Consider the following 20,003-nt stretch of genomic DNA (forward strand, 5'->3'; position numbering starts at 1 on the left):
CGAGTGGACAGCTATCTCAGCTGCTGTTGTGAAGTAAGAATCAAAATTATAATATAAAAGAATTAAAAAAAATCCGATATGAGAAATCTATTTTATTTTTTAATATGTAAAATTATAATCTTTTGAAAAAAAAGGAAACAATTACAAACAAAGGAAGCCGCCAAAGCGTGTGAAATTTGACGGGAAAACAGACGATATTTAGGTCTTTCCGTTTTCACCGTGGATCTGGGGTAGTGTTCGGCTGCGGCGTGGTATAGGTCATGAAAGCATGGGACTGGATGCTGGTGGTTAGACACGTACAGGTCTTAAAACAGTGAATATCATGAAAAAAAAATGAAGATTTAATACATGCATTAATACAATAAATAAATATATATTGTAAAATTTAATTTAAATAAATTCGTATTTATTTAAAAGATAGATTAACTACACAGTGATTACTTATCTGTATTTTTTTTTTATCATTGATTTCAAAATACATAAGATATTTATTTTTATTTAATTAAGATATGCTCACCACGAGTTAATTGTCGTTAAATATTTTGGTACAATTACATATTTGATTTTTTTTTATTTACATAATCTCTCAATTTAGTTATATTTTTAATAGATTAAAATAAATTTAATTTTCAACCGAATTATGTAATTGTCATTGGTGCAACGTGTCATGTCATATGTCACATTTCGGTTGAAAGATTAATTTTATTTTAATTTAATTTAACTAAACAAAGCAAATTGAAGAAAAATAAATATATTAAATTAAAATAAATTAAAATAAACATATGACATGACGTATGACATCAATGAGACATTACATCATTTTATTGAAGGATTAAATTTATTTTAATTTATTAAAAGTATAATTAAATTGAGAGAATATATAAATAATATGGATCAAATGTGTAATTATACCAAAATATCATGTCACTTAATGTATTCATTGTTAACAAAAGTTGACTCGTGGTGACCGCATCTTAAATAAATAAAAGAAAAAAATACCATATCTTATTAAATAAAAATAAAGGTGGCCATATCTTATGTATTTTAAAATCAGTGACTAAAATTAGACAAAACACAATCATTCGTGTAGTTAATCCTAAAAGATACGTTGTGCTTATTATATTTTACTAAAGTTTTAATACAAAAATAAATGTCTAAACTATATTGAACGTTTACAATCTTAATATGATATTTGGTCCCGAAATTTTAGAAAATAACAACAACTCAAGTTGTTTGGTTCGTGTGGTACTCTCCCTCTTGATTTCACTGTTAGGAGGGTATTTTTAGCTTAGTTATATTGTTTAAAAAATCAATTATTTTCATTAAAAATAACGTGATTTATCAAACAAAATATGGAGAAAAAAATAACCTAACTAGACTTATCTATTTATTTTATTGAGGGGAATACATTTTTTTTACCTAAAATACTAATATTGAAAAAGCATAGTAAATGGAGGAGGATTGGAAGTAGTTTTCCGAGTGGGATCTGGGGTTGTCATTTACTACCAGAACTGCAAAATCCACCAAAACGATTTGTCTCGCACCACAGGAGAAACTCTTACCAAATCAAACGCGACGTCGTCGTTGCAACTTAAAATGTCCACTCCCAGTAAAGTACGTATTAAAGTACACACGCCTAAGCTACCTACTACGTATACAGAGAGTAAAATACAGTAAAAAAAATCCAACCACGTTTAAAACAACCCCTGGGGGGGGGGGGAAGTTACGGTGCGTGTCAAATTAATGGGCTTGCCCAAAATGCAGTTGCAGCTTTTTCACTTTACTGCCTCCATTTGATGAGGTCTGACCTTGTTGTCATCCACCGACACTTCTTCACACGTGTGAGGCGCACGAGCGAGTGCGAGGTATACGCGTGGCGTTTTCTAAACCGTTCCACGCGTAGTAGAACGTGTGAGCTTGGGGTGGGGGATATTCTGGTGCACGACGTAGTATAGGGAGTGCAACGGATCGAGTTAGGTCGGATTTTTATTCAATCTGATCTAACTTGATTGGAAAAATAAATAACTTATATTCGAATTTAATTTGTTCTGAAAATCATATATCATTTACTCAATCTCACCCAACTCAAAAATATATATTTTTTATTTGACATCATAGAGTATATATCCTACTTGTCCGGGTATAAAATAAAGATTTAATTAAAAATAATTAACTTTTAAGAAAATTACATTATTATCTTCGGATCGGATTATATTTGAGTTTTTTCATAATCTACTTGAATCTGACCAGATCCGATCTCTTTCCCTTAAAAAATTTGACCTAACCCGTCTTAAATCTAATTTTTTTAAAAAAAAAATCTGACCTCTCAAATTGGATGATATAAAAACTGTCAACTTTGGGTTAAATTTTCATCCCAAACGTAATAGCGTAGGTTTGGGTTTGGGATTGGGATTGGGATTGGGATTGGGATTGGGATTGGGATTGGAACGGTGCAACCCACTTGGTTTAGACTCACGACCGAACCAATACCAGTTGCAGAAAGGAGTGGTTGCTTGTTGTATGGGTTTGTCCAAACTCCCAAATAATATTTCTTTAGCTATTTATAATTGTGAAAGCTTTCAATGTTTTGAATATAATTAAGTACGTAATATGAAAAATTAATGCTGTAACTATTTTAATCAATTAATGTAATTCTATAGCTTATGTGGAAGAGTATGATTTATGGTTTCCAAGACTCGGATGAGTTCGGTCCTATTGGACAAAACGATGGCCTGATTTCGGTGAGTACCAAGGATTCCTGGCCGGCTTTGAGAACATCTGATAAGTTCAAGGCTAGTCTCAATGTTCGTTGGTCTAATTGCCTGGTCGTGAAGCTGCTTGGCAGAACTATCGGATTTCGTGTTCTTGATGAACGTATCCGAAAAATGTGGATGCAAAAGGCAGAGTATGAACTGATTGGCGTAGGAGATGTCTACTTTCTTGTTAAGTTCTCATCCCTTGGCGATCTCCATTTTGCCTTGGGACACTTCTTCACAGGTGTGAGGCGCACACGCGAGTGCGAGGTATACGCGTGGCGTTTTCTAAGCCGTTCCACGCGTAGTAGAACGTGTGAGCTTGGGGTGGGGGAATATTCTGGTGCACGACGTATTATAGGGAGGGCAAAGGATCGAGTTGGGTCGGATTTTTGGTCAATCTCATCCAACTTGACTGCCGCAAAGGACGTGCATGTGCCCAATGGTCATTTCAGGTGTCTTGGAGAGCTCCCGAAGCTGGTAGAGCCAAGCTAAATACTGATGGTGCCAATCAAGGTAATCCAGGCGTGTCGAGAGCTGGTCGTATTTTGCGGAGCAGTATTAGAGATTGGATTTTTGGTTTCTCTGCTCATTTAGGTGTTTGTTACAACGTTGCGGCTGAGCTCCACGCTGTCCGTCTCGGCCTGTCAATTGCTTGGGAGTATGGCTTTCGTAACATTGAATCCGAGATGGACGCTCGGGTTGTAATTAATCTGATTGAATCTAGGAATGTTGCTAAGCATCCCTTGGGAACTATTATAGCGGACATACGCAGCTTGAAGGATCGTAATTGGACTCTCACGTTCCACCATGTTTATCTTGAAGGAAATTTTTGAGCTGATGCCCTCTCCAATATGGGTTGTAGCCTCGAAGATGAATTCGTGATTTATGATTCTCCTCCGTCTGAAGCGTTTTCTTTAATCGCTTATCGCATGGGAGTATCCTTCCCGAGAGGATATACTGCTGCCTAATCACCGTTTTCTTTTACTCTATTTCCCCTTTGTAAACAAAAAAAAAATACTAATGTCATTCTTTAATCGATAAAAATAATTGATAATTCTCATAATTTAGATATAGTAGTCCCATGTTATAATTTAATATGTTTAACATATAGTTTATATGTGAATAAAGATGTAATAAAATGACTTTATTGACTTTTTTAAAAGAGAAAATAACCTCAGTGACCAAAAATCCTAGATAATATACGATTTTGACTAACTTTTTTGGATTTACGAAAATGACCAACAAAATCGTAATGCGATCTCTAATTCGCATTACGATCTCCAGTATTGCAAATTTGCGTTGCATTTCGCGTTGCGATAGTTGAAAATCGCGTTGCGATGGTCTACAGTTGTCGTTGCGATTTTCCAAATTTGTTGCGATAGTCTATAGTTGTCGTTGCGATTTTCCAAATTCGTTGCGATAGTTAAAAAAAAGATTTTGTTTCTTAAGAATTTTCTCTAAAAAAATAGTATCCGTGCGGACGTGTCGAAGACACGTATTACCACGACCCGAGACGAGACGAGACGGCGGCGGCGGCGGCGCACGAGAGTCCCCCTTGTTCTCTTTCACTCAACAAGGAAGTGCAAAATCCAAGCCTTAAATACCATTCTCAATAGTATTTCCAATACTATGTAGAATTGAACATTACCAATCCTATTGTGAAGATTGTTTCTTGAAGAGTTGAATAACGTTCATTGCCACAAGCGTTGCATGATTGGTTCTGGTGGAGGTTCTGTCGGGTTTTTATTCTTATACTTGAAGAAATGATGATAACCTATGCTACTTAAATTAAGCACATGATATCTACGTATATTACTCTTAAGAATGTAAGTTGTTATATATGCAAGTAAAGTCGTCAAATTAAAAGGACTACTTTTACTTGTTTCAAAACATTGTTAAAAGTAAAAAATTAGAAAAAGTGGGGTAATGCTCAATCCCACATAGTATTGAAAATACTATTGGGAATGGTATTTAAGGCTTGGATTTTGCACTTCCTTGTTGAGTAAAAGAGAACAAGAGGGACTCTCGCGCGCCGCCGCCACCGCCGTCTCGCCTCGTCTCGGGTCGTGGTCGTGGTAATACGTGTCTTTGACACGTCCGCGCGGATACTATCTTTTTAGAGAAAATTCTTAAAAAACAAAATCTTTTTTTTAAACTATCGCAACGAATTTAGAAAATCGCAACGATAACTGTAGACTATCGCAACAAATTTGGAAAATCGCAACGACAACTGTAGACTATAGCAACGCGATTGCGAAATAGAAAATCGCAACGCGATTTTCAACTATCGCAACGCGAAATGGAAAATCGCAACGCGAAATGCAACACGAATTTGCGATACTGGAGATCGCAATGTGAATTAGAGATCGTATTGCGATTTTGTTGGTCATTTTCGCAAATCCAAAAAAAGTTGGTCAAAATCATATATTATCTGGGATTTTTGGTCACTGAAGTTATTTTCTCTTTTTAAAAACCCAAAGGTTTATCTAATTTTTTAAATGAAAATCGATTCGGTCTTCAAACTTTCAAATATATAAGTCATAGATTGTCACGTCATCACACGCATTTGACAGACACTATAATATTGTTGACAATTATATCAATATTATTAACTATCATATAAACACATTAACAATTAAGGCTTAAAAGTTACTTTTGTCCCGATAGCATACCTAATTTATCATTTTCGTCTATGTCGTATTTTTATATCAATTAACCCTCAAATTTGCTCAATTGTACCATTCTACACCATTATTCTAACTTAAACCTTAAATTATAAACATTAAATCAATGTTTAGGATTTAAAGTTTGTAGTTTAGAGATAATTAGGTTATGGCTTAGGGTTTAAGGTTTATAGTTAGGGATAGGGTATAGAATGATGCAATTGAGCAACTTCAAGACTTAAATTGATGCAAAAATACGATATGAGTGAAAGTGATAAATTGAGTCTACTACAAGAGTGAACACATATGTATTAATAATAGAAATTTTACGTATGGGGTAGACCAAATAAAATTTAAGGTGGGCACCATGACTAATTCAAGAATTAATACAAAAAAATTTGGATTTTAGGGTGGCACGTGCCCACCTTAGCCTACACACAAATCCGCCACTGATTAATGATAATTTTCATTGATTAAAGGACTTAAATGATGCATTATTCAAGTTCAATGACTCAAAAAAATTCGAATTTTATGGTGGTTAGGTTGCCACCTTGACCTACACATAAATCCGCCGTAAATTAGTTTCATTAATTTTAAAATTCACAATATCTAAAAATCAATTGAACCATAAAAAATACGAAAAGACATAACTTTAATTTCAAAATTTTTACAACATAATTGCAGATTAAAATAGAATTAGACCACGAAAGTTGAGGAGCCATAAACTCTCCCACTCGTAACTTGATTATATCTTTGATTGATACTGTTGATATTGCAATAATTTAGAAAGCGTAAATTTAAAATGTTTACAACAATAATACTAATTAAATTAAAATTTCAACCGATCATTTTATTATTTTATAAATATGATAATCCTTTGACTTAGCAAATAACTAAGGGGGTGGTGGAAGGTCTCTTTATTACATCTTAATATCATTTATTTATGAAATGAAAATGAAACTCTAACTACTTTTTCAATTATCAATAAATAAAATAGGAAATTAGGTGTATAGAGTGAATTAGACTGGCAAATTTGACCCAAACTGATTTATCTAAATCGAGATCCGAAATAGACTTGAACACGATGAACTAAACTTGACCCGAAACCTGAAAAGCCGAATCAAACAAAAATCGACCCGAATTTTTTCAAACCAAAAGTGTCCTGAATCGAACTGAAACCAACCCGAATTTTAGTCAAACCGAAAGTAACCCGAATCAAAAGTATCCCTAATTTAATTTACCCAATCCGATCTGAACAGAACTGACTCGATTTTAACTCAAAAATAACTTATTTTTTACACTACACAAATATTTTTTACAATACAAAAATATTTATTTTTATTTACAATTTAAAAATAAAATATTATCGATGACATAATAATATAATATCATTTATAAATATATTTAAAATAATATTTATTCAAACATAAATAGTATATTATTATTACTTTTAAATTTAATAAAATATTATATTTATAATTGAATGCTAAGCATATAATTTAAGTTTAATTGGTAATAAAATGTATAATTAAAAATTTTATTTTTTAATCGAACAAATCGTACAACAAAATTTTAGGTCCAGACCAATAAAAAATATCACAAAATCCAATATATTTATAGGTCCAGATTGAGTTAAATTATAATCCCTAATGATAATTGAATTTAAATAAAATTGAACACAAATGAATATTTAAAAAAGACATGTTTTTACAAAATATAATAATTCTATATACTTAATTTGACTCATACTCAACTCAACCCTAATTGACTCGAAGATCTAAAGTTGAGCTAAACCGAAAATAATTGATCATATATTGACTTACTTGAAAATCAACGAATTCGATTTGATCTGACCCAAAATCAATCGATCTGATATTGTCTCGAATAGAAAATGAACCGATCTAATATTAACCTGAGCCTATACCAAAATTGATCCGACTTACTATATACCTGAATAAAATTAAAACCCCAAATGACTCGACTTAACTCAAACTTGACCCAAATTAAATCTAAACCCGAGATGACCCGTATCAAACCCAATCTGAATAACCCGTTTACCACCTTTAGAGTGAATGGGTATTTAAACTAACTTTTAAAATAATAATGAAAATATGATAAATAAATAACGCTAAATTATTGATGTAGAATATTCTCATTGTCGAATGATTTATGGTATGGTATACAAGGTAAAGAGGGCCAATGAAAAGATGGAACACTACTCGCTAGGGTTTTGGGAGCCAGGCAATGAGTTAACTCAGCGGCAGGACCGGCCATGGGGTGCTGCCGACGGAAATGGCTCACACGCAACACAATGTGGTCAACTATTTACCGACACATGACCTGCCTATCAGCATCGGCGCACATTATTTGTCTAAAGGGCAAAAAAAAGAATTAATTACGTCCTTAGTGTTCGTACTCTTCGTATTTTAAGATTTGGTCATATACTTTTTTTAATAATAATATAATATTTGATTCAATAGTTAATTAATCTAAATTCAAGTTACATAGGTGTCTATTGTTAAAGCAATCTTTCTATCTAACCTATTCTACTCACAATATCAAAATTTAAACTCTGGATATTATAAATATAGCAAATTATATAAATCTGACGGAAGTCGATTAAGAATGTTATCGATTAGACTTAAATGAAGTGAACCTCAATAGTTAAAAAAAGAGATTAAATTCCAGAGGGACTGGAAATGTAATTTGACATCAGCTCGTGAACATAAAGTGCATGGACTGCTAGTTTTCAACTCATCATTATTAGTCCAGCTTTTCTTTTGTCGACATTGCCAATGCTCTTTCAACCACTTTGAAATACGTGATAAGATATCCACAATTAAATTTAGTTATATTAGTGAATTTTAAAGATATTTATAGATTTTGACCTTGAATTTAAATCCTTCTGATGAGTTGATTTATAAATTGATATGATTAGAACATTTGATATATTTATATATTAAAAAAAACAATCTTTATATAATTGGTGTGTCGCTCATCTCTTTTTTTTTCATTTTTTATTGACAATCGATTCTAATATTAATGTTGGTTGTCAACTGTATGTATTTTTTATTATCTTTTTCTTTTCTATATCGTATTTTTATTTTTTTTCTTTCTTTTTTTAATAAATTTGCCTATATGACACTTTTTAATGTTTTTTGGCATTTTTTTAATTATTTTTTTAATTTATCTTTTTTTCAAATGTTGATTTGATATCGTAACGACTGATCAAGATGACGCTTATCTGATATCTGGTTTACATTCTCTCTGCTTTGGACACTCGGATTAAATTTGGATACACGATTTGTGTTTGTGGATAACTTTTCACGTCACTCGAGTCTGATTTGCAGTTTGTCGGTGGTTTTTCAATAGCTTAATACGCTTTTGTGATTCATTTGCCGATGCAACCAGATCTGGTTGTATCCATCTTTGTTCGAGTTTCTTAGTTAGATTTTTAATCTTTCCTTGTATGATCCTTATGTGATCTTAAGTTGCTAGTTTTGTTTCAATGATTATAGAGATTTTTCCTAGTTATGTGCTTAATTTACGATTGTGATTGTAAATCTTTATTGTAATTTGAAATATTTCATATTTTGAATAAAATTAGTTGTTTCTATATAAAAAAAAACTTAGCATGAGAGGGGCCAAGATATAATTATAAAATTTGGGAGAGCTAAAAAAATGCATAATATTAAAAAATGTTTTAAATATCTGTTAAAATAATTATGTTGACATCTAATTTTAGAAACACTCTCATTCTTAATATTTTATTTTTTTATAAAATAATATATGTTTAGATGAAATCTATTAGTTGATGAATATGGTTAGATTGCAATATTGACATTGTATGTTCACATATGAACAAGTGATTCGGTGATGAACGTCTTGCCCTAATTGACATGTTTTGACATGATCTTATATGTCTGATTTTTTTTTAATTTGGGTTTAGGTCCAATTGGGTTATGTTTTTTTGAATGATAAGGTTGTGTTCAGGTTATGTTATAGTTTAGGGTAAAAATATTCGACATGATCCGAGAATAATAATGTAACTGACCTTTATATATTTAAAGATAATTGCTATAATATATATGTCTTTATATATATTTTAGTTAGGTCCTTATTTACCTAATAAAAATAAAAAATATATATATATTTGTGTTGAGTCAAATTAGATTGAATCGATTAGATTTTATCATTAAAATCAGATCAAATTTTAAGTCAAACAAAATTTTTCTAAACTCAAATTGAATCGACTAACAAATAAAGAATGTTATACTTAGTTAACTTTTTAATTAATACTTAATCAAATTGAAATGAACTAAAAACTTCCCTATCTAACTTATGACCATCCTTAAACATACTCGCGTTAACTAGGTAACATTGTGTTCCTCGTAGAATGTAATGTCTAAGCCTATTTGGCTGTCAAATCTCGAAATTGTTAAAGTACACAAATGATCTCCTGACAATAGGGTAAGCTTTATTAATTTATGACTATTAAAAATTACAAATAATCATTTGATTATAGAGAGTTCCTTTGTCGAGTCTTTCAACTTTTAAAAATTATAAAATGGTCACCGACTATTTATTATGTCTCAAACTTGTCTTTTTATGTTAAAAGTTTTAACGATATTATGAGTTGAACGTTAACTTACTGACTGTGATATGATAAAATATGATCACTGAATCTCGAAAGATTATCATATCTTTGTCATTATGTTAACGTCAAACTTAGACAACCACTAATTTTTTAACAGAAAAGGACGATTTGGAATATAATGATATTCAGATGGCTATTTGTAACTTTTAATGTGGAGGGACTTAACAAAATATCATTCTATAGTCGGAGGATCATTTTGTATCTTTTAATAGTTGAAGAACTTAATAAAGTAATATCTTATAGTCGGGGGACCATTTGTGTACTTTACCCAAATTATTATAAATGCCTAGGATTCCAAATTTGGGTTTTCATTGTGGGTTTTTTTATTTGTAGTTCTCTGGACTTTTATGTTGGATTCCCACTGCCTCTCCCTGGCTTGATTTGGGTTGTTTGCATGATTTGGGTTTACTACATGCCCCAGCCTGTGCCCCTCCACAAGTATTAAAGATTAATTGATGGTTCAATATGTGAATTATCATGTCCTCAGATGTCAAAGTTATTAAATTCATGTACCATATTAGTAAATTAAAAAAGACACGGCACATCAGTAACAATCCCCACATGCAGCAGACCATCCTGGCAACAAGGACATGTTTTGGACGGTGTAAAAGGGACCAGACCAACTGAGCATCATTGGACATTTGGGTCAATAGATCCAATAGGACATTGTTCAAGGTTTCACAAATCTATGTAGTTATAAAAAAAAATATGATAATTGTTTGTCCCACACCATTCATCTTTATTAATATCATTTTTGCATAATAATTTTAAATATTGATATAATTATGAACCCATCAAACGATTTTGTTGATTAAAAAATATTTTTTTTGTAGACCTTAAATCGAACAGCAATACTCATAAGTATACATGTTTATTATCAATCGACTGAGAAAATTTTGAACAAATACAAAAAAAAATACATTAAAAAAATATCAACTATTGGCTCAACCAACAAACAATTGATACGATGTGATATATCTTTGCTATTCGAACGCAAAACATTTATGGAATTATTTTAATTTTTTTGATAAATATTGTTTATTAGGATTTTTTTTTAAATTTTTTTTATTTATAAAGTTAAGGTTTTAAAAATTATTAAAATTTTAATTTCAAATTTTGTTATACATCAATCAGGTTACCTATATACTTTTATATATATTATATAAACTAAATCAAATATATTAGGATGAACATTTGAATCCAACTTAATAGATTATTATTTGGCCCAATTTTATAGTATCAATTCTTTTGAAAAATTGAGTTTGAGTCAAGTCTATTTTATACTGTATAAGAAAATAATAATATAATTGATATTTATATTTTATAAATAATTATTATAATATCTAAAAATGGACGTCTCTTGTTCCCATATATAATGGGGTAAGGGGGAGGTAAGATAGTAGGCTGCCCCCAACACTAGGTTGAGAGCAACTTCCGTAGGAGACCTCCAAATTATGAAATGCCCTCCATGGGACTCGATCCCACAACCTCAAGATTAAGAACCTTGTGCTCTACCAATTGATCTGGATGGATCGGCTAGAATTGAGTAATAGTTTTTTACTTTAAAAATTGAGTTAGGTGAAACTCCCCTAAACTTAAATCAAATCGATAACAAGTAAAAATATATTAGTAAATTATCTATTTAATATCTAAATTATTAGTTTTGGTCCGTTTTAGTACATAAACTTTCAATATATTCAAAATCATTCATAACATTTAGTTTTTATTTCATTCTAGTTTCCCTCCGTTAAAAACTTAACGCGTTTAATACCTAAACTATTAGTTTTGCTCCGTTTTAGTACGTCAAACTTTTATTGTTTTCAAAACTTAACGTTAAATTTTGGAGATACTAAAATAAAACAAAAACTAAAGTTTTTAACAACAATGTACTAAAATGAAATAAAAATTAAACTTTAAATATAAATTAAAAAAATTAAAAATTTATGTACTAAAATGGATTCAAATTCTAAACCCATGATTTATCCAAATATATTATATTGAAATCGAGTTTAAATAGACTAAAACCTAATCTAATCCGACCCTTATCATCTCCAACGAAAATCAAAAAGCCCACAGGTTTTTTTATTTTATTTGTGAACCTTCTGTTACACGTGGCGGTATCAGGATCCATCCCTATCCTTAACCGTATAAGTATTAATAAATTAATTAATTGTTAATATCCACGGTGAAATCCGAGCTTTGCGGCCATTCCCGCTTGCTATATAAACTGATTTCCTCGAAATCTCTCTCTACCGAAATTTCCCCTAGTTTTTCAATTTAAGTGTAAAATTTAGAGAGAGAGAGAGAGTAAAGTTTCGCTTTTGTATATATATATATTTGTTCGGTTCCAGCTCGCGATTTGAGGTTAGTAGCTTCTTCTTCCTTGATTTTTTTGTTTAATCCTTTTTTATTTAATTGAAATAGTTTCATAATTGTCATAGCTTGATTCTGCTTTGATCGATCTCTGAAACCAAGAAAATTTAATATTTCTTACTCTCTCAAATTATGTTTCATTTTGAAGTGATTTTTTTCTTGATCTTTTTGTTTGGCTTGCTTGTTAATTAAGGCTTTAGTTAAGGTCAATCTGCTGCTTTTGTTTTGACTCTCGGTTAATTTTAGTTTGATCAAATTGAGTAGAATTTGATTACTGGTTCATTTCATGTAGTTGGGTGATATGATTGCTTGAATGATTTCGAAGTGTAAATATGTTTGGATTTGAGTTTTCTAGCTAGACATTCTTGATTTTTGTGAGTTGTTTTCTTAATTAGTTTTTTTTTTTTGCTGTGCGGCTGTGGTGTTTCCATTGGTTGTCCAACAAATAAAGAATTTAGTTTCTTTAAAATTGTGGGATTAATATTCGAAATATCTGTGACATGTTTTCACAGTGTTTTTAGTATTGTCTGCTTCATCCGAGTGGAATACTGCTGGTAAAAATTGCAACTTTGTTCTCTTGAAGCACGTTCAAATCCTCATTGTTTTCATCTGATTTCCCTATTTTGTATTTCTTGTTGATATCTGCATCAAATTGTTGAGGGCGTATTTATTATTATAAGGTCTGGCTCTGGATAGCTATTTAGAAACCAGCCAGCAAGGGGCAGTGCCTCCAATGGCACCTTCTGGGGTGGCTGGGGGTTTAACCCAATCTTCCTCGAGTTCTGGAATTTTCTTCCAAGGAGATGGGCAGTCCCAGGTTGTAGTTAACTCTCGCTTGAGCTCACCTTATGAGAACTCTTCGAACTCAGTTCCTGGAACTGGGCGTTCTAATCTGGGTCCGGTTTCGGGCGATATGAACAGTGCACTGTTGAACGGTGTGGCAAACTCTGGACATAGTGTTGGGGCAAGTTCTTTGGTCACAGATGCAAATTCGGCATTGTCAGGAGGTCCTCACTTGCAGAAAAGTGCTAGCTTTAATACCGAGTCATATATGCGCTTACCAGCATCACCCATGTCGTTTTCTTCCAACAATATAAGCATGTCAGGTTCATCGGTAGTTGATGGATCTTCTGTTTGCCAGCAGGGATCTCATCAAGACCCAAGTGTCCAACAAATGAAGCACAGTCAGCTGCAGCATGGGGCCTCAACTGCTACATCATTGCCTGCGTCACAAACCGGGCAAGCTTCACTTCACATGGACCCAAGAGTCCCAGGGTCCTTCATGCAAGATCCTAATAATCTATATCAGGTGCAGAAGAACCTCGACCAGAAATCAAGCAAGAAGATATTCTGCAGCAGCAGATGTTGCAACAGTTGCTGCAAAGACAGGATTCCATGCAGCTGCAAGCTCGAAACCCCCAATTACAAGCTTTTATCCAACAGCAGAGGCTTAGGCAACAGCAAAAAATTTTGCAGTCAATGTCGCCATTGCAGAGAGCTCAGTTGCAGCAGCAGCAAATGCACTTGAGGCAGCAAATGCAACAACAGGGCATTCAGCAAGTAGCTGGAATGAAGCGTCCCTTTGATGGTGGTGTATGTGCTCGCCAGCTAATGCAATACCTATATCACCAACGGCAAAGGCCACCTGTGAGTTTATGTTTTTTTTTCCTCTACATTTTGTGGTAAAGTATCTGGAATTTCAATTGGTTTCATTTAACAGTTTTTCTTTTGAAGATTGCATTTTTTGTGGAAATATGTATGTTTAGTTAACTTGCTGCAATCATGAACTTATCCTCCCCCCTTTTTTTGTGTAGAAATCTACTATGTACTCCAATGAATGCTCAATTCTTTTCTTGTTACCGAATTGACATCAACTCATTTTCGACTTGGTATTTTGCTGAGAACCCTGTTGTCTCCTTGATTTTGTAGGACAATACTTTTGCATACTGGAGGAAATTTGTTGCAGAGTATTATTCTCCTCTTGCAAAGAAAAGATGGTGTTTGTCATTGTATGAAAATGTTGGGAGTCATGCAGTTGGTGTTTTCCCTCAAGCAGCTATGGTTAGTCTTTATGCTTCTTTCCTCTACTTTGTAACATAAGAAATTTTCTTTTCATCATGAAGTGTAGGCCTTTTTATCAAATTGTTTGTACTGGTTTGGTATCCTGCATGCATTCTTCTGCACGAAGAATACTATCCATCATTTTGGTTCTTTATTTTTATCTCAGTAATATATCAGTAGAATTCTGATTTTCTTCATGTAAATTACAGGATGCTTGGCATTGTGATATTTGTGGGTCTAAATCTGGAAGTGGGTTTGGTAAGAGATTCTGAACTTTTGCTTTGTTGTAGAGAACATTTATTTAGTTGATTTTGGTAGGAATTGCATTTAGAAGAACGATAAGAGAAAAAGATTGTCCTTATTTTATGTTCGGTATAGGATGCTATCTGTAGGAAATTCATTGCTTTCTTTTCACTGATTTTCATTTATCCTTTTTTCACTCCTTATATTGACATATTGGATGGTAGAGTGAAATGAAATTTCTGGAATTTTTAGGGTTACGGATTTCCTAATATTATTTTGCCAGCTTAAAGCTTTCCTCAAATAAGGTCTATCGTTTCTTGTTTTCTCAATTAGACAATATATTATATGCCAATTAGACAAGATATTATATACCATGCTTGTGGCTTCAATCTAACTTATGCACTTCATAAGTTTCATAATCGCTTTTGCTTCTTGGCATCTGATCACTTGATTTTAACCAAGTAAATGCTCTCACGTTTACAGAAGCAACTTTTGAAGTACTCCCCAGACTTAATGAAATCAAATTTGGTAGTGGAGTGGTTGATGAGCTTCTGTTTTTGGACTTGCCTCGTGAGTGTAGATTCCCTTCTGGAATAATGAGGCTGGAGTATGGAAAAGCAGTCCAGGAGAGTGTATATGAACAGCTTCGTGTTGTTCATGAGGGGCAGCTTCGCATCGTATTCACTCAGGACTTAAAGGTTAACAAAAGCTTATTAACATTTTGCAGTTTTATTTCTGCTATTTAGGGAATAACCTATTGGCACTTCCCTTTTGCAGATATTATCTTGGGAATTTTGTGCTCGTAGACATGAAGAACTTTTCCCGCGTCGTTTAGTTGCACCTCAGGTATTAAAATTTGCACCTTATTAGCTCTAAATTCCTGTTGATGATTCTTCTGCAAATACACGTCACTCCTTTACTATTTCTCTTGATTTTGTATCTTTAATTATGGTTGTATCATGTATATAGTACGTACAATTGTAGTTATGTTTTTAATGAGAGATGAGGATGAGAAATCGTATGAGTAGGACAACTGAAAGTTATTGGCCAACATATTTCTCATATAATCCTCTAGTGGCATTATTTTATTACTGCCTTGTTTTCTTCATTTAAATTTGCATACCACTGATACCAAATTGAGTAGGCCAGGTAAGGAAAAGAAAGGTAGATCAAAACATTGGGGGATGAACAAAGAAAATTGAGAGAGGATGCCCTACGGGGTGAAACCTGAAAGCTCCAATTGTAATTAAATCCTATGAAATGGAAAAGGAGGAGTTTTGAAGTTCTATTGCAACTGTTTGGGATCTGAAGGTAAAATTTTTGGAGTAAATGAGGTGAAAATTGAGAAGAGTGCTGTAGAGAAAACCATTACTAAAGTAATTTTTTAGTTGGGAAAGGATTACCAGGAATCTAATACAGACCCTTTCAATTGAGGTAACTTCCAAAATGAGGATTTTGGTCATATATTGCAGGTTAGATATAAAATAATTCAAACAAGGTAGGTTAAACCCTCTACTCCATTCTGCTCTACTTTATTTTATCCCCAATATACCGCAGGCTTGGTCAACACTGCTTTCATTTTATTCTAATCTTTAAGTTTGCATTCCTCTAGCATGTGTATGAGGTTTAATTATTCTATCTTAAAAAAATGAACTCCCTAAATCATCATATATGGTTTTAACATATTTGATCATATATTGTTCGTTTCAATTTCTTTAAAGACACCTAAATAACTCAACTTTTGTAAATCATGCAGGTAAACCAGTTACTTCAGGTAGCACAGAAATGCCAGAGTACAATTTCTGAAGGTGGATCTGAGAGGGTTTCTCAGCAGGACTTGCAAACAAACAGCAATATGTGGGTTAATTGAACGAATGTGAAATTCTTTCTTTGCCATGACTTAATGTGACTTAGCAGATTTAAGAGATTACTTGCTTCAAACGGTGTAAATGAATTTGCAGGGTCTTGAAATATTAGTGTTTGTTTTAATTGAGCTTTTGGTTGTACGACCTTACTCTTTATTTATTTTTTATCCAAGGATTAAGTGAGTAGTTATTTACCAAAAAAAGTTATTAGTTTAGCTCTTACCTGGTTATTTCTCATTCCGGTTCAACATGGCTGGTTTCTCTTAGGGTCCTGACAGCTGGACGGCAGCTTGTAAAGAGTTTGGAGTTACAGTTGTTGAATGACTTGGGTTTTTCGAAAAGATATGTCCGGTGTTTGCAGGTACAGTTTTAGGTTTTTGCATTTAACTAAGTACGTATCTATTCATTTTGAGTTTCCTTACAATTTTTGCATTATTTGTTATAGATTTCCGAGGTCGTAAATAGCATGAAAGGTCTAATAGATTTTTGTCGAGAACACAAGGTTGGGCCAATTGGTAAGTTGTGCATTTGCCTTACTGTCCTCTGACGTTTTGATAGTTTTATTTTGTTCGTCAAATCAAGTGGTCACAATCATGGAATTGTATTTAGCATGCAACTGCTTTTAATTCTAACTATAATGCGGCATGCTTTCTTCTTTTATTAATGTTATAGAGAATTGTAATTTCATGATTTTTATTCTAGCTGTTTGTCATGTAGCATGAGATGATCTTCAGCTGCCTCATGCTAGCGTTTCATTTTTTGTTTTGGGTTAATATGCAAATTTGGCTACTCAATTATACGAGTTTTATGGCCTGCTACCTGTTGAAAAAAATAATAATAATGATTTGATCATGGCCTTCTCTGTTTTCTTAAAAACCATATTTGCAGATGGCTTGAAAAACTATCCTCGACATGCCTGTGCAGCCAAGCTCCAAATGCAGAAGATGCAGGAAATGGAGCAGTTAGCGAACGCGCAGGGTCTGCCAACTGACAGAAATACCCTCAATAAGTTCATGGCACTTTATCCTGGAATAAGCAACCCAATGGTTAGCAGCCAGCAGCAGATGGTTGGTCGAGGACCTTTAAGCGGTTCAGCACAAGCTGCTATGGCACTTTCTAACTACCAAAATATGCTCAGTAGGCAGAACTCGAAGAATTCAAACCCTCACTCGCTCAATCAGGAAGCCTCTTCTTCCTTCAATAATTCTAACCAGAGTCCATCTTCAAATTTCCAAGGACCTGCTACCGTGTTATCAGGATCCATGCAGATACCGCCTGTTAGTGGCTTATCGAGGCCCCATTTGCGAACTCAACAGCAGCTTGCAGTAAGCGGTAATAACTTAGTCCAAAAGAACCATCCGCAGCCCTCTCATGGTAACCAGGTTTTACAACAACAAATGATTCAACAGCTGTACCATGGGATGTCTAATAATAATACCGGAGTTCAACAACAGCAGCAGTCTCTGAGTGGGCAGAATGGGAATGACAGTTCGGAAAGAAACTTCAATAGTACACCACTACCCCACCAGCTGCAGCCACCCCTAATGCATTGGTAAGTGCAGCCGGGCCTGCCCCGAGTCGAAGCAACAGTTTCAAAGGTCCTTCAAACAGCGACTCCTCAGCAGTTGGTGGCAATTCTGGATTCAACCAGAGAGCACCTGATTTGCCTGAGAGTTCCCATTTGCAGGATGATATAGTTTCGGATATAGTTCAAGAGTTCTTGGATAGCGGGTTTTTTAACAGTGAACTTGACGATTATGGCTGGAAGGCATGACTAACATTATGTGGCCCATTTAAGGGCTCTTCCATTCGGTGAGTATCGGGGCAAATCGTTGTACAGAGCATTTGAAATAGCTTCCCTTTCTTCCCATTGTTCTCTCTTCCCGTGCAATTTTGTTATGGCATTGTTGTGACAACACTTGCTTTGTGCTTTCAGTAGGGTTTATCTATCAATTTCCTTTTCCCCTTCTCTTTTTTGTTTTCTTTTTTGTAGGGATTTTCAGTTTTCAAGTTTTGCAAATGTAATATGTAGACACTCGTTTTTGTTCGAGTTTTATATTATTGTTATTATTATTATTTATGTCAATTACATTATTTTGTAGGCCCAACAAGTGACCCAGTTCAAGCTCAACATCCAGGCCAACCAGAAGCCCAGGAAGCTAACCCAACTCTGATACAAGCTCACCTAGAAGCTAACCCAATTGGAGCCCAAATTCGAAGCTCAAGATTCGACTCGGTCCAGGCCTAACATCCAACCCAAACCAGCTAGGGTTTTTATCTTAAAGCCTCAGCCGCCCTAGATTCCAGTCGTTGGATCAGATTTGATCCAACGATCTAATATCGTCCAAGGGTAGGGTTTTTAAACCCTAAATATCATCAGCCACCGCCGCTAAACTCCTCAGCTCCCAATCGACGTGTGCACCTCAACGGTCGCCTTCCCAACTGCATGAGCCGCCACCGATTACTTCTCGAGCTGGCATTTCAGCCATCCATCAAGCAGTGACCGATTTTGCATCAAATCAATAAGAAATTAAAACAAATCCAAGGCAGATCATACCTTGTCAATCAAGGAGAATAGGATAGTAATATCCCATCTCCTAGGCAACAGAGAAAAAAAATCACGCATGTAACCATAAAAAGAGAGAAGAAAAGAGCATTCGAACAAAAAAATGAAAAAAAAAAGAGTTTCGAACAAAAAAAAAGGAACCGAGAGAGAAAACCAAAGAGGAACTATTCGAAAAAACAACAAAAGAAAGTAGAGAGAAAACCTTATCTTTCTTTGCCAGTCGTGTTCGTGGTTCTTATTGGAAGGGAGAAAAAGCTTCATCGAAGGAAAGAAGGGGTTGTAGTTTTTGTGTCGGTTTAGGGGTCTAGGGTGTTGCAAGAACGAGGAAAGAAAGAGAGAGGGGAGCGAGAAGTGTCGTTGGCGGTTCAGTTTCCCTCGCAATCGTCGTTGACTTACGGCGGTCGTGGTTTTCTTTTGTTTCTCCCTGCGGCGGAGAAGTTAAGAGGGAAGGGGTATGAGAGAGTGTTCCTCTCCCTCTCTCTCCTTTGTTTAAGAAGTGAGTAGATGGGAAAAATGGTGGGTTATGGCATTGATTTTAGCCATTTATATGGAGCTCGAAACGACCTCGTTTTCAAGCAGAGGGTCGCGTGTTTTAGAGAAAGGGTATAATTTCGATTTAAGTCCTTGCTCATCTGTAATTTATCGTTTTAGTTATTAACGAAGCTTTGTGGTATTCTAGTTTTGAGCCTCTATTTTTCTAGCTTTTACATTTAAGTAACCCATTCACATATTATGCTATATTTGTTTATTTTTGAATTTGACCCTAAGGTTTATGTTTTTTCTGCTTTGATCACTATTTAATATGAATATATTTAGGTA

General features: G+C 33.9%; 1 pseudogene; it reads left to right on the forward strand.

The window, feature by feature from the left end:
- Nucleotides 1–12,359: 12,359 nt before the first annotated feature.
- On the forward strand, nt 12,360–18,605 carry LOC120118439 (annotated as a pseudogene).
- Nucleotides 18,606–20,003: the final 1,398 nt, after the last annotated feature.

Source organism: Hibiscus syriacus, unplaced genomic scaffold (assembly GCF_006381635.1).
Source record: "Hibiscus syriacus cultivar Baekdansim isolate YM2019G1 unplaced genomic scaffold, ASM638163v2 tig00110328_pilon, whole genome shotgun sequence".
In the NCBI taxonomy this organism is placed as follows: domain Eukaryota; kingdom Viridiplantae; phylum Streptophyta; class Magnoliopsida; order Malvales; family Malvaceae; genus Hibiscus; species Hibiscus syriacus.